A 10,468-nucleotide genomic window follows, 5' to 3' on the forward strand; every position below is an offset into this window, starting at 1 on the left:
ACCAGAGTATTATAATATTTATAGTGTTGTTGTTTTTTTTTTCATTAGTTTTGTTTAGCCCTATGGTTTCCAGAGTGGGTTTACTCGTTTCAGTTCAATTTTTAAAAATGTTTAGTTTGTATTACTTTCTTTGTGCATTTGTGTTTTTATAATACGGGTCGTATTTGTCAATGTACAGTACAAACACTTTGTGAAGACAAGTTATATATACTGTCCTAATAAACATTCAATTCAATTCAGTTTTATTCAGTTTTATTTGTATATATGCTTGTTGGGTTGACACATTTTACCAAATTGACAAAGACTAAAACTAACTTTTGTAAGTACACAATATTGTTTAGTTTGTTTTTTAAATGTTTTTTAACACCTATTTTTAGCTGTTAGTTGTAGGTAACTGTAATAACTTTGCTCACCAGTCAAAGACAAAACTGTTACAGAGAAGATACAAAATTGAGGACATATAAAGTCAAAACATTTGACTTTTGAAGTTAAAAATATGAGATACTATATCAAAATCTTAAAATTGTAAGAGAAATTAGCCTATGAGATGATAAATCGGGATTTTGACTTGTAGGCCTAAATCAAAATTATGAATTGACTTAATCATAACCTTGAGATATTAAGCCAAACATGAAATAATAAATAAAATTTTGGACTTATAAGTCAAAATACTCATGATGAGTTCTACTATATCATAACACTGACATAATAATTTATTTAGAACAGCAGGTCAAAATGTTTTACTTATTATCCCATTATCTAGTTTCCTTATAAAATTTCGTCTGTTTTCCTTTTCCTGGCTGAAATAGGCTCCAACAATGGAAAGTGTATTCACATCTCAAAGTAAAAGGGAGGGATTGGAAGCTTCTAGGCAAGGTAATCCTTTTTTTTTTTGCCAGACCCCCTTAAGTGCCACATTCTGCTGTGTTTTCACTACATCCTTGAATATAGAATATCATGCCAAAGCTACAAGGTGTTTCCATCTCATGCTACACAGCCTGCACCTGCCTCAAGGTGCATCGCTCTGCTTCACTGTGACTGGACATTTGCCCTTCAGTGGGAGGGGCCATATGCAGGTATGTCAACCTGCACAGACAGCAGATGTGTTTAAGGAAAGATAAAACAGCTAAGAGTGAAGTATTTCTAAAAATCTAACAGAAGGTACAAAGTGTAAGAAACAGTGAGAGGAGTGTTTTAAGAGACAGACGTGAAGAACAGGCGCTATGAACTGGCTGGGGATTTTTGTCATGATGGGCATATGCTCACAGGTACAGTAATAAAATCATATTTTATGTATCTATTATAATAGTTTGCTTATTTGAAGTTCAGGCACAAACAATTTGTTAAGAAAAAGAAGGAGCACTATTCAATGGAAACCTAACCTTAAAAGTAACTTGTAGTAACTTAGATTTTATATAACTACATAACACTATTGTTAATAATACTTTTTTGTCTAAATTTGCAGGCTGCAGCCTTTACAGGTAACGTATGTTCTCTTTTTACCACAGATTTACAGTAAATGTTTATGTCACTGTCATATATGATAAGGATAGGGCACAAAACCTTGGTTATATTATACATTTATGTGTACAATTCTCGTGGCGATGAACAAGTGCTAATATCCACTTCTATCGTCTTTCTTCAGTATCCAAATTCTCAGCAACATCCAAGAGCATGATTCTCAGTTGGACCAAGGTCTCAGGAGCCACCTCGTACAAGATTGAAGTCAAACTCAACGGCACACAAGATGTTATTGCTTTTGCCTCGTTTGGTCCAAACACAGTGATGGGCTCGGTCAACTCTCTGTCCCCGAACAAGTTGTATCAATTCACAGTTACTGCTTTGAACGATCAAACTGCATTGGCTGTAGCATCTGTAGAAACAGTCACAGGTGAGATACACTTCTGTCCATACATGTAACCTACTGTTTAAACAACAAATATTTAATTTAGTGCTTCATTGTTTTTCCATTTCAAAAACAAGCTGTTTTACTCTATTCTGGTGTTGTACATGCTTGATTTTGTCTGAAAGTACTTGTACAGTACAGTTTTATCACTGTCAACTAAACAGTCTGAAACAATGGATCCAGTATAACAGCGATATTACAATGTAAATTTAAACACCTAAATGTTACTTTCATGATGGGCACATTGGGCAGTTGCCAATGTTCAATGAGAAGCAGAGCACAGATCCCCCTCTTTTATTGCAATGATAATATAATGGATTTTTCTTTTATTGTTATATTCAGTGTGTGTTTTTCTCAAATATTCCCAGGGAAACTGAGACAAAATAAAAATGTTAAATCCTAAAAGGTGGATTTCACAGCCATAGCCATTTGCTATAAAATAAATTTTACAATATGTGTGCTTTTCTTGGATGCTGTCTCTAATCTGAACTGATTGTGACTATTTTTAGCCCCTGAGATTATGGATCCCATTGTGACAGTGAAGTCAAAGGATAGCAGGACCTTGATAGCGGAGTTCACGTTGAAGACCGGGGCGTTAAATTACATTATACGAGTCCAGAACACCAATGGCTTCTACAGAGAAGACAGCGTTCCCACCTCTCCTGCTGAGATTAAGTACCTCACACCGTACACTGACTACTCGCTCAGCATCATGGCTGTGAATACCGGAGGCCGCAGTCAGCCATCTCTTCCTGTGACTGTAAAGACAGGTACTTTTATCTCTCATCTTATTTTTACTTCTGTGCAGAATGTTAGATTTTCACATTACCACTCCCACAGCTGGGAAACCAAACCTAATAGATGAAATCAGACACCTAAGGGCTGATCTATGTATAGAAATGACTGACATGGGGAACCACTGAGTACTTTTGTCATCAATACCAATGCCTTGCAGGAGTCACTTGATCTGCCTCATTGTCACATAGCAAAGCCACTATACACAGTACTGTGAGTAGATGTAAACACATAATCTGTTTGTGCAGATCCAGGTTTGTCTTACCCAATAAATGCACCACGACCCCTCAGGGTCCCTGCTGTATTGGTGGTAACTATACCTGACGATTCTATGTCAGACACAATGAGATGACCTTTTCCTGTCAACCTATATCCTCCACTCCCACCCTGGGGAGAAAAATATGATCCATATGAGCCGAAAACAAAAAAAGAACAAGCAGTTTCACTTTTTTGTTCCTCATTATTCGTCTGGGATTTCATTTTATTTTACAAACATAGGCTGCTTAATGTCAAATTCAAATGAACAATAACATCTTTCAAACATGAGAAAAAAATGGTCTATTAAGATTAAGATTAAGTTTACACATCAAAATTCTCAGAAAACAATGATTTTCAGACAGTAGGCTGAGACTTAAAGCCCCTGAAAACATGGCTTCAAATCTTAAATATTTCTCAATAACATTAAATATTGATGGTTAAATAAAAATCATCTTTAAGTATTAATTTAACAGTCAAAAACTCTAATTAAAATGATTAAAGGCTAATCTGTTTTACCAGGACTATGTGGGTGTAGTTAGATCATTGTTCATTGACAGTGGCTAAACAACCCAACTGTTCTGGTTCAAATGCCCTTTTAGTCCTGATTGGTGCTCAGAAATATGTGACATCACCTTTTCCAACTAAGCCACACCCAAATTTGGTCAGTGAGATGAGCAAGGAGAAAAAATGCAATACTGAAATTATTACAATATGAAATTTTTGTCACTAGGGGATCTCTCACATCCAAAAAACGTACAAAGTTTGATGACGTTGTAAAGTAATGTAGGATCATGGGAGTCGTTGTCTTTACTACCATTGCCGTCATTGCAGTCAGCTTCTCCCAGTTAGGATTCCTTCAGTCTTCATTGTTCAGGAGTTTTTACCAGAAGCCACATTATCCACAGAGGTCTCCTCCCCTCCAAAACAAACACAGAATAAAGCAGTTTCACTTAAAAAACCTGTGTTTCTGTTTGATGGACAAATTACGTCCCGGAGGGTATACGAGCCGAGCTGCTGCTAACGCTAGCTCAGCTTTTTTTCTCTGATAACTTACGATCCAGATGTTCGATTACTAAAATCCTTCATCCGGCTAAAATATATAGTTCAAGATGACGAAGATCTAAAAAGCAGTAGTCAGCAAAAGAATATTTAAGTTGAATATTCAATAGGCCTATGCAGTAAAAAAAAACTTGGTGTTAGATATATAAAAGACACGATTACAGTTATACAGTCATTTAATAGTCAGCATTCAGAGAGCTAGAAGACTTGCAGCTTGACTTGCATTTTGCTCAGAAAGACTTTTGACCTGACTGGCTCGAAGGACATGAGGCTTGACTTTACAGTAAAACTTGCTCTGATAGACTTGGACTTGCCCTGAACCAAAAGAATTACAGGTCCATATCTGAATGGGCTTAAGTCCACACTTAAGACAGGCAGATAGTGTTGGATGGAACTGGTAAGGACCTGGCTTGTAAATAGTGGTCTAGAACATGTAAAACTTGTCAAACTTTCTTCTCCTCCACAGTTTTGCCTCCTCCTCAGTTCTCCGCCACCTCCTCCCCCAGCAATGACAGCATCACTGTATCCTGGGACCCTGTTGCTCACGCTGTCCAGTACACCTTGTCCGTGTACAAGTTGGGCTCAAACAACAGCTTGACGCACAACACCTCCAACACCAATAAGACCATCTCTGGTCTGGATGCTGGCTCTCTCTACGTCATCAGGGGTTTCGCCTGGGACGTCGAGGGCCGAAAGGGAGAGGGCAGTTTGTATATCAACCAAACAACACGTAAGGAGGCACTTCTCTGTGTGTTTTTATACTCTGCTATGAAACTGGTGTCAGGCATTAAGAATAACTTCATAGAAATATTTTTTTTTTCTTGCTGATGGTCTTTATTTATAGGTCATATTGAGGCATCAGTATTAAATTGAGACTCTCATAAGTAGTTAAAAAGTCCTTGTCGTATGTTTAAATACAGTAACTACTCGACTACTGTGTTTAGATTTGCAGTATCAACTTATGTTTCTGACTGTCCCAGTGTGTGTGTATATATGTTTTAATATGCACTCTGATGCATCATTGGGTGTGTCTTTATGGTTTACTCTGTTGTGTTTTCACAGGACCTCCAACGCCATCTATTGTCAGTGTCTCTATGGTGATGCATAATAGTGTGGCCGGACTCTCTGTGTCCTGGGCAGTCGATGCCAATGTCTATGGATCCATCCAGTACCATGTGATGAGTGACCAGAACCTCACGTGTAACTCCACATCCAGCTCCTGCACTCTGTCGCCAGTGGGCTGTGGAGGGGTCCACACTATCCAGATCACCGCTTCAAACAAGGCCGGGCCAAGCTATCCGTCCATCCCCGAGGTGTTCATCACCTGTAAGTAGTAGAGAATATTGTTTGTTGGTTGTTTTATGTGTTTTTCCTGATTTTTCGATTTTGAATGTATTACTACACAAATCATGATGCACTTTTTTTTTTATTCACTGGATTAGTCGGGACATTCCCATTTGGTTATTTTCTCAATGAATGACCAGATATTTTATTATATCATATTACTATTATGATATAAAATCACATATACAATGATATAAGATTATAACCATATCAGCCATGCCCACTACCAAAAATCTAATTTAGCATTTAATTGTAAAAAAAATAGGTATATAGGTATATACACAATAACTTTCAGTTTATGTAAAAATGTGTTGTAGAGTTAATTTAGTATGAGATAACAAAATATGTCATTGTTAATCCACACCACTAGATCTGAAGATCCAGTGTGTAATATTTAGGGGGATCTATTGGCTATTGACTATTCTTAGAATGAGCTGTTTTTAACAAAGCGGAGCCGGTCCTCTTCTACAGAGTCTGCCATGTTGAACCACCATGTTTCTACTGTAGCCCAGAACGGACAAACCAAACACTGGCTCTAGATAGGGCCTTTCACATTTTGAATTTGGCGGGGCACTGTAGTTCTTTCTACACACTTGGTAAGGGCGAACAGTATTTAGTTTGTTGCCAATCTGCAGCTTTCACCCACTAGCCTTACAAACTGGTGTCTTTAAAGGTACCCTGGTGGAGTTTTTGGATCACCACCATAGCGCTACACGGAGCAATGGTTTTGACCAGCCTGCTAAACTGGTGGTATTTAGCAAAAATTGCAGAATATTTATGTCTGACCCTAACCCCTAACTGTCCCCAGGGATTTAAGCCTGCAGGAGGACAAATAAGGATGTAAAATAGGTTTGCACGCCATGGGCTGCAGAACACAGTGCATATTTAAGATTTTTGCCGTGGTGGAAGTTGACCGAATAAGGAGACCAAACAAAGAGAAAATTGTCTTTGTATTTATTTAAGCTTTTGCGTAAAAGGATCAAAACCAACAAAGTGACAGTTAGCGACTGCCGAGGAAATTGATGCTGTGGCATCGCACCAGGGTTTTTAATATGCATACGAACAAAAGGTCAATAGTTACATTTAATGAAAGGATAGACATCAATTAATTTTAATTAAAGGCATTTCAAATGAAGCACGCTCTTGTCTCAGACCAAAGATGAAAAAGGTTTGATGTGCAGGCTAGGCTATATTTCAACCTTACATAATTTAGCACATAAATGTGGTCATTGTACTAAGAAAGTCAGTTAATTTATAGTACCAGGGGTTCGAGTAGGGTTCAGCGGAAATGGAGCCAGTCATGCTTTCTACAAAACAGTATAACACAATATCAGGGGTTATTCACTAAATGATAATTTATTTTGTTTCTCTACAATTTGCTTAAGTGACAACCATTAGTTTTTTTTAGCATTACATTAAAAGATAGTAGAAGTTGTTTTAATAAAGGCCAGATCTTCAGCTTGCTCACCAGTTTGTGGTTCCCTTTTCGTCATACGACCAAATTAGAGACTAAGAAATATACTACACTACGATAAATAACAATACTTTCAAACATACAATACAAGAGTGGTATTATCACACCTTAGTCACACCAAACAAATTATTACATGTTATATGTTGAAATGTAACCAGTACACACTGAAAACAGTACAATAAATTTATAGGTTTGGGATCTGGGAGTGAAAAGCTTTAGAAAAATACACTACACTACCACTTAAGCAGTAGTTAAGGATCCAGAAAGGCATAGCATCTCTGCGAGTGTGACTAACATCCCTGCTGTCCTGTCCTCTCAGACCCCTGCCCACCAGAGTCTTTGGCTGTTGTGGAGTCATCAGAAGGAAACTGCACGCTGACGTGGGACACGGTGCCTCATGCTGAAAGCTACTCGGCCTTCATCAAGGGAGGTGAAGGCGGCGAGGAGATCTGCAACACCACATGGAACAACTGCTCCTACAGCTGCATGTGTGGGCACACATACCTGATGTCTGTGTTTGCGTTCAATGAGGCTGGCAGCAGTCCTAAAGGAGATGTTCTCAACTATACCACCTGTAAGTAGCAGCTGAGGTGACATTTTTTAGGATTTTGAGTCATCATCTGTTTACATGGGTATCACCTGTGTCTTTCAGTGCCTTGTTGTCCAGAGGGTGTATCTGTCTCAGTGGTGAGCACTGACACTCTGGAGATCACGTGGACCGCCTCGCGGGGGGCACAGCTGTACGAGACTCGGGCTGTGGACAGTTCAGAGGTTATCATTTGTAACGACACGTCACCGGTGTGCGCCCTGTCCGACCTCAGTTGCGACAGCTCCTACAGCGTGGTGGTGACACCCTGCAGTGAATTTAGTGGATGCAACCGTGCATGCAAAGCTCACACCAAAGACACAGGTAGAAAACTATTCATTTTTCACTTAAGTTCTGTTTATCTTTATTGCAGTTACATTGTTGCCAACACCAGTTTCTAAATTCCACCAAGGATCCTCAAACTTTTAATTCCTTATTTCCTTTGTCTCCATCAGCTCCCTGCATGCCAATGAATCTGATGCTGAATCCGAAAAACTCCTCCTGCATCAGTGTCAGCTGGACAGCAAATAACAGAGCTGCTAATTACACTGTGACTGCGTCTGGAGATGACGGCGTGCACAATTGCATCACCAGTGGAAAGAGCTGTGACATCACTGACCTTCCCTGTGGCTCCACCTATGAATTTAGTGTCATAGCAACCAGCGCCACCGGCCACAGTTTACCCAGCTTCTCTGAGAGTCTGGAAACAGGTGAGTAGTCAAAGGATTGGATTGATCCATTGGATTAAAAAGTACAGACAGCATGTTAGTAATTTTTGTGACATGAACATTAACACATAGTAGCTTTTTGTCAGATACCTAGCATCCACATAATCATCTTCTTTTACAGAGCCCTGTTGCCCACTGAGTCTAACAGTGGACCAGGTGACTCAGGCGATGACCAACGTCTCATGGTCTCACGCCAAAGGGGCGCATACGTTCATCACTTCTCTGACGTCATCACGTGGTCACGCCCGCTGCCACACACAGGACTCCCACTGCCTCATGGGATGCATCACCTGTGAAACCAACTACACCGTCACCATGGAGGCGTTCAGCCACAGCGGGCGAAGCTCCAACTGCACCTATATGGGCTTCTCATCCAGTGAGTGATGATGTTTCCTACCGAAGAATAAGCATCTATGCCCAACATTATACTATAATGTAACATTGAAATGTTTATGTGATGTTGTGTATTTAAGCAGCTATCCAGTATACTCTTTTGCAATATAGAAGCAATACATACATATAACTGACTTAAGAGCTTCTAGAATAAGTGATATAACATCTAGTATGAATCCAATATTAACTATGTGAATTAACAAGAAAGTGGTGACTTTTATTAATTAAACTTTTTTTTTTATTGCCAAGTAGGTTTTCACGTAAAAGGAATTTGCCTTATTGATGCATAACAATAAACATAGTATGAAAAAATATATTTAAAAAATGGAGAGGACAAAGACAGAAAAACAGAAAATAAATACAAATATAAAAAAACAGTATGTACAATATTGAAATAATATACAGTTATTTAAATGAATAGCTGTACAGTTTGTACAGGAATGTACAACTTCAGAGTATGAAGTGTAAAGGATATTTGCTATGTGCATGATATAGTCCAAGAGTGACCCTCAGTCTATATATAACACATATATTCAGGGTGTCAGTGGGGGGTCCCGTGCCTTTTTGATGAGGCCAGCTGCAGATGGGAAGAAAATGTCATTGTGGCGAGAGGTTTTGGTCCTGGTAGGCCGCAGCCTCCTGCCAGAGGGAAGTGTCTCAAACTGTTTGGGTCCAGAGTGGGACAGGTCAGCCTCAATCTTTCTCAGGGTCCTGACCAATAAACCATGACCAATAAATGACCGATAAATAGAGCATGCTGATAAATTAAAGCATATCAGCTTATCAAAAAGTTTAAATTAGACCTCATTTAAATTAATTTATATACTGCTAATCTATAAAAATAGTAGCTTAATCTATACTAACATGTAATAATTGATTAGATTTATGTTCCTTATTAGTAATCTAAATCTGCAAAGTAACTAGCTATCAAGTAAATTAAATAAAAAGTACAATATTTGCCTCCAATTGTAGTGAAGAAAAGTATAAAGTAATGTTAAATGGAAATACTCTGTAAAGTACAAGCACCTCTAAATTGTACTTATTTTATAGCATAGTATTTGAGTAAAGGTACTTAGTTACTTAGTAATACATAGACACTAATGTTACAGTTACATTTTACGGTATTACATATTAAATATCACACATAATATCTATTCATGTTTGAGATAATAAAGCCATGTGCAGCTTCATCACTGTCTCTCTGTCTCTCTCTCTCTCTCTCTCTCTCTCGTAGGCCCCTGCTGTCCATCGGGTGTCAGGCTCTACCAGATGGCCGGTAACTCTCTGCGGGTGTACTGGCGCAGCGGTGGCAGCAGCCACAGCTACATCACAGAGATGGTCGGCAGCAGCAACAACTACACATGCACTGCTTCTCCTGGGCACAACAGCTGTGATGTTGCCAGCTTACAATGTGGGGAGTACAGTTTAGTGGTGTCTCCGCTCACACCAGAGGGCAGCAAAGCCCCATTCTGCCCCCAGAGAATTTACTCAGGTATGACAGTGGGATCTTAAATGTCTATTTATGGCTATTAAAAGTGTAAACAGAGAAGAGTTTTTACAATGTTTTATAATGTAAATTTGCAGTATTAACACAAAGTCTGTAGTTTCTATAAAATTTCAGTCATTTTATAGATAACATATACAAGTTTATTAACTTCTGTTGGGATTAGAACAGCATTAAAGATCATTTTAACATAAAACATGCAGCTGAAATATTATTAATATAGACGTCAACCATTATGACTTATTTTGACTTATTTTTGTTGTTTCTGCTCTCAGTCATTTGCTCAGGGAGTAACATTGGCACAGGTGAGTATCTTATGAACTTTTATTCTGCATAAATCTTTGTAAGATTACTTGAAGTTAAAATCACCAAGTTCCAGTACTTACACTGGTAGAAGGTTTAGCAAGACATTTTACATGTA

This window comes from Morone saxatilis, unplaced genomic scaffold (genome assembly GCF_004916995.1).
Source record: "Morone saxatilis isolate NCDOM2014 unplaced genomic scaffold, NCSU_SB_2.0 Contig12, whole genome shotgun sequence".
In the NCBI taxonomy this organism is placed as follows: domain Eukaryota; kingdom Metazoa; phylum Chordata; class Actinopteri; family Moronidae; genus Morone; species Morone saxatilis.